Source organism: Frankliniella occidentalis, unplaced genomic scaffold (genome assembly GCF_000697945.3).
Source record: "Frankliniella occidentalis isolate FOCC.00 unplaced genomic scaffold, Focc_3.1 Scaffold12, whole genome shotgun sequence".
Lineage (NCBI taxonomy): Eukaryota > Metazoa > Arthropoda > Insecta > Thysanoptera > Thripidae > Frankliniella > Frankliniella occidentalis.
In genome coordinates this window covers 2,627,881-2,634,424 of record NW_026267142.1, presented here as the reverse complement: position 1 = coordinate 2,634,424, position 6,544 = coordinate 2,627,881, and positions in this window count along the sequence as shown.

The window sequence follows — 6,544 nt, the reverse complement described above, 5'->3', positions numbered from 1 at the left end:
TAGGTACGAGTTAGGGGATGATAAGACTCACCCCATCGTTAGGTTAGGTTGTGTTAGGGGATGATAAGACCCACCCCATCGTTAGGTTAGGTTGTGTTAGGGGATGATAAGATCGCTTATGTCCGAATGGGGGACGTGAGGTGGGGGTGGGGGGCATGTCCGAATGGGGGACCAAGATGGCGGATGTCCGAATGGGGGTACCTTACTACTTATATGCGCAAGGCGCGTCGGAGCGCAACAGTGTTTCGTGAGATATCGCGAAGCCTGTTACGGGAGACGTGGTCTAGCGTGCACATACTACCTAGTTATTGTCGGTGTCATAGATGTGATCACAAACCGATGACAAAGGCATACGTTTCCAAGCGGATGAAGTGGTCTTTTATCTCGCCTGTCATGGCTCGAGTTCCCAATAGAAAGCTGAGAAGCTATCACTTCTCCGAATTCGGCAGCTTACACTACTTCAGGACCGGAACATGGTCATACCCTCCTTGAGTTGCTTTTCTGAAAACTCGGTGGAAACGTTCCTCGAGTTGCCCGTCCAACGACTAACTTCCATAGCGTTTTGACGCTGGGCGACGTGTGTCCCGCTGGTTGAATAAGTTCTGTACTTATTTGTACAAGCAGAGTTTACTTCTGGTTGTGCCCGTCTGTATTTATTTTCGTAAACTCATTTTGTCTACCCTTTCCTGTTTTGCGAGGTTCTACTCATCTGTATCCACCCCCTTCCTTTTGCTTATTGTAAGTGATCAAGGACACCTAGAATTTTAAAAATAGAGCGGTTCGCCCTCAAGTAAGTAGCCTTCTTTGTGGTAAGGGGGGGGGGGAGGGAATTGCACTGTTAAAAAAAAATATATCTTAGTGTTAAAAACACACTGGGGTTAAAAGGCAATTTTTTGAAACAAATTTGCACGTAAATTGACGCACTAATGTTTAATGAAAATTGAGAATATATTTTGAAACTTTAGAACCTCTAGTAAAACGACAAAAGTGCTTCTCTCTTCCAGCCGAACGCAAATCTTACAAATATCTAGTTCTTTGCCCCACAGACAGATGTTCAACCCCAACTTTCTGCACACATTATAGATGTTTAACTGACTTTGCTTGCCTGGGTGGTTCCGAACCGATCCTAAGCGTTGTTGACGTCGGATATGTCACGTTCCCATGAGGAATTCTCTAGTAGGTAGGTAGAGCTGCCGGTGCGGCGATCGGTTCCCCACCCGAAAGGGTACGACTCGAACTGAGGCGCTGCCTGGGATTAGTTTACCCCTGTGGGGCGGGGGCCGGGCGATAAAGTATGAGCTGGCCCCCTCCCCGCCCCGCTGGAGCTGAGGCGCCCCAGGTCGTCTTGTGGCCCTCATGGGCCTAAGCGCCTGGCCGCTGGATAGTCCGAACCGCATACACAGCAGTTCTATGGCGGACGAGTGAGAACAGTAAATATACGGAGGATAGGGTCACAGTTACGTTCAGATCTTTGCTCATTTACTGTTTTGACCTTGACTTGTTGGCTGAGCGATTAGCGAAGCCCATTACTCCACTGACCCGAAAAGTTTCATTCTGTTTGTGTGTTTGTGTGTTTGTTCGTTTGTTTGTTTGTTTGTCTGTCTGTCCGCACGATAACTAGAGAATGAATTGAGATGATAGCGATCTGGGAATTTTAGGGTCGTTTTGTATCAGTAAAAGACAGATCGATTTCGAAGATGGGCATTCTAGCTCAAAAATTGACTTTAAAAAAAATCAAAAACCACAAGTCGCAAAGTGTATTTTTTCAAATGTTTTTTTGATGGGTTCGTAAGGAGTAACTCGTGAAAGTAGATCCCTGTGCACGAAAATTTCGTCCGTTTTGCTCTATCTCGTACCGTTTGGGTGCTAGGCGGCATTTCTTGGCAAAAATCAGGTAAACGACTAAATGGCCTATTAAGTCGTTAAAAAGGCCTTATATTGAAAACTTGTGCAGGACGTACTACTATCAAGACGCCGCCGGGCGCCGCTCAGATCGTTCCACTCGCATTATGGGGGTGATGCACTAGAATGGTATGGACGGTCGAAGTGCGATTCGAAATTTATAGGTCCAAGCTACATTCCAGCGCAAACCCCGACCGAAAAAGTTGAACGGTACTCGTGCTAGAGCGAAGTACCTAGATTCCGAGTACTTACGCCCTACGTTCTGAACGGGGTGGGCCGCGCGGTCGCAACCACGTCCGATGTGAAGTACATACCATAAGTAGTATCCACTGAAACGGGCTCGGTCGTAATTTGCACCGTTTCGCCGCAGCAGAAATGATAATAAGATAGCATTTGAGTGAAATACATAGAACATTTAGATAAAACAATAAATAGAAATTTGATAAAGCATATTAGCTGAAATAATAAATAGATATTTGATAAAATAGTGAATGTAGCAAGAATAGGAACAAGGTGAAATTTAGTAGTAGATGGGAAGAGCTCAATCTTCGATGAATTCTCTGAAGAATAGTGATTTACATTCACTTTTGAACTTCCTATAATTGCACTGATAAACTAAAGTGTTCAACTGCTCAACACTTGTAAGTGTGCAACTGCAAGTGGAATACTTGCAAGTGTGCAACTCCGTAGTCATACACTTGCAAGTCGCTCGTCCCTATTGCAAAGCACGCAACTCCACGGAGCCTCCGTCAAAGCACGCACAGCGGTCCGGCGCTGGCGAAACCACGCAAAGTTCTTAGGCGCTGGCGAAACCACGTATCGATGTTTTTCAAAAAATCTGAGATAAGTATATATTCTGGAAGAGGGAATCGTCCTCTTTCCAACGGTATGGGTCTCAAAAATCACCCCAAAAATCGAGTTGCGTGGTTTCGCCAGCGCCGGACCGCTGTGCGTGCTTTGACGGAGGCTCCTTGGAGTTGCGTGGTTTCGCCAGCGCCGGAGCGCCGTGCGTGCTTTGCAATAGGGACAAGCGAAGTGTTAAACTCGGTAGATGGGCACTTGCAAGTGTGCAACTCCTCGGTTGCACACTTCCTTAGATTAGACGCTTACTGTGTAGGAAGTGTTCAACCGAGGAGTTGCACACTTGCATGTGCACACCTACCGAGTTGCACACTTGGAAGTATTTAACTTGCAGTTGCACACTTGCAACCCGTGATAAAATGGTCCTGTGCACAACACGTGCGAACCGCGTGCACAACGCGTGCACAAACATTCTGTGCGCAACTAGCTTGTGCACAAGATCGGCCCCCCTGCAGCAGGCACGGCGGCAGGTGCAGGTATGTCCAAGTGCGCATCGCGAGCACATGGCGTACCTATCCGTTGTCCAAGGTTCTGGCTACGGTTTCAATATTTTCTTACTTTTTATATTTTTTTCCGATATTTTCTGACTTTCTTCCAATTTTTTCTAATTTTTTCCCGACGATTTTGGAGAGATCCTGGTTTTCGTCGATTTTGCCTGATTTTGCCCGATTCTGGCCGATTTTCGCCAATTCTTTACGAAATCGGCGGGAAAAAATCAGAAAAAATCAGAAAAAATTGGGAAAAATATAAAAAAATAATAAAAAATTGAAACCGTAGCCAGAACCGTGGACGTACGCCTTGTGCTCGCGATGCGCACTTGGACATACCTGCACCTGCCGCCGTGCCTGCTGCACAGAATGTTTGTGCACGCGTTGTGCACGCGGTTCGCACGTGTTGTGCACAAAATGTGCACGCGGTTTGCACGCGTTGTGCACAGGACCATTTTATCACGGGAAGTATTTAACTTACAGTTGCACACTTAGAAGTGTTGAGCAGTTGAACACTTAGTTTATCAGTGTGTTTATGCTTAAAATTTCTTTGGGCATGGCATTGTAAAGAGTAATTTGCTTGATAGTGTGAATTTTGAGTTCCGTAATGCGTGGATTTAATTTAGGGAATTTCGTTTTTACTTTTATTCCTTGTTGATTGCTCATGCCGTTGGTGATTAAAAGTTATACGTGAACTTAAGGTTTTCCTTCCATTTACATGATTATATATATGATGAGTACTAAGCTGGTCTTGGTTAGCGCTTCCAGAGGCATAACACTAGTCACCCAGTAGACTTGCTTTGTGGAGAACATTTCATTAACGTTTAGCATATTTTTTAAAATTCCGTTTTGCAATATTTTGATTCTGTTAACATGATAGGAAAGTCCCCAAGAGAAGCACATGTACGCCATATGAGAGTGAAAATATGAGTAGTGTTTTTAAATAATTTGCATTCAGAACTTTTCTAAGTCTAAAAATCAGCCTGGATGCTGCTCTTAGCTTGTTGGATAACTTTTCAAGATGTTTCTTCCAATTGAGGGGCTCATCCAAGACGATTCCCAAGTATTGAATTTCTTTGGCTTGATTCAATTTTTCATTATATATTTGTACTTGTAGAAATATGTCAGGCCCGTACTTCTTTTTAAAGATAATGTAGTTAGTTTTTTCAATATTTAAGCTTAGTTTGTTCTGCACCATACTATTTTCAATTCTCTGCAATATTCATAAACCTACCATTTTTGTGGAAACATTGACATAACAAAGAACATTATTTGAAATGAATTCAATCCAGCACACAGGGCAAATAACATCACAACGCATCTCACCTCTGTATAGAGTTCCTGCATCACTCCCTGCTCATTATCGTTTGCCTTTTCGTGCTCAAATAAACCAATTACAATTTTCTGCAAGAATTAACACAAAGCAAAAACTCTAAAGTAAAACATAAGCATATCACACTATTACTGAAAATATGTTCAAAAGGCTGCTGAGAAACACCAAAACAATTCGCTAAATAATTCCCAACCACTCGTACAAGAAATAGCAGAAATCTTTGAACAATGCAAATGTACACTATATGGTTATTTCAAGCTACTTAATCAAACAATAACTATAGTAAACATCTCACCGTATATTGAGGTACAAACTTCTTTGTGTAACCAACAACCATTTTGGAAGGTAAAGGTACATTACAAGCCATAGGAACAGAAGACCGTTTAGTTTTCTGCTTTTTTGGGGGGTCTACATATTGTTCATCATCAAAATGATCACTACACATAAATGCACGCTGACAATTGGAATTGTTTTCAAGCAATTCACGATTCCCTGAATTAATGACCCAAATGATAAACCTTGAAGGAAAAATGAAGAAATTACACTTGACAAAACGACACTTGAAACCTATACACACGGAGTTCGTGGAGGCTCCGTACAAACACGCAGTTCCCGGGGGCTTGGTACAAACACGGAGTTCAGTAGGCGGCCGTATAGCGTCGTAACTACACTCGTCAAAACATTTAGCGGTCCTCTTTTTTACGCGTGGATTAAATTATCTCCCCTAGCACCTAGAAAGTCGAGATTTGACATAGACATGCACCCCTGTGTGTAGTTTAACACCCTCGAGCGCGAATGCCGTGCGACACCCCTTACGCCGTACGCATCTCCTAATGATCACGGAGGTGGAAAAGTCGAAAAAAACGTGAAAGGTTAGGGTAGAAGGTGCCGAAAGTGGCTAAAATTTGGTGTACGGGTGTCCTAGGAACCAATTTGTAGGTTTTTGGCCCGTTCTACCTCCTCCGACAAACCACCCCCTACCCCCAGTTACCCCCACCCCCTCAAAGGGTTGTTTTTTTTGAAATCTCGTACGCTACGGAAATCTTGTGGTTCGACGTGGGCAACGACAGCAAAGTGCCCGTTTCACTTTCGCACCCCCTTGGAGGGCTGTACTACCCTTAACTGTCCAACCCTTAACTGAAATTTCCACATTTTTCACACTAAGGAGGCCTGGAAAAGTCTGGAAACTTCAGTTGAGAATGTGTAGGACGCACTAAGAAATTCCCCGGTGAAAAACGCGACGATTTTCAAAAACTACCCTTAGGGTGGGGGTGACCACCCCTGTGACATTTACGCCCCTCAGGGGGGAGTGGTGGCAAATCTGATTTACAGCAGCTTAGGGGGTCATGAAATGCACTTGTGATCAAAATTGGAACGCGGTATGACTTTTCGTTTTCGCGCAGCAGCCAAAAATGTGTGAATTTGCTGGTTTCTCATTCGAAATTCCTTGACTTTTATGCAAATTTAATGGATTATTGACGAGTCCAACAATCTTCTCGTCAAAATTTGCAGAATAGGCAACGAATTTCGGATGAGAAACCAGTTTGACCAGGGTATGGCAACGCCCTAGGGTCGGGATGGACCTATCCTTTGACCACGGCGAAGAGGGGGTAGGGCGCATTCAAACTAAGATTTCTCTGCGAAGGTCTGATCGTTCAGAACGATCGATGTGTCTAAACACAACGTTTTTCCTTGCAGATTCGATATTTTACATGTACGAGTTATAAGAAACAGCCGTTTGTCCGATTTCGACGGATTAAAATCACTCTGCAGACGACCGCGGGCCGCAGCGTCTCCGGTGGGCTGACCCAACACTGTAAAAAATATTCTGAAATCTAAGACCAAAATGGTTCTTAAATTTAATAACATTTTCAGTTGTTCTTAAACGTAAGAACAGATTATGATATTTAAGAAGTTTTCTTAATTTTGCAAACCAGGTTATGAAAATTCTGATAAGGGT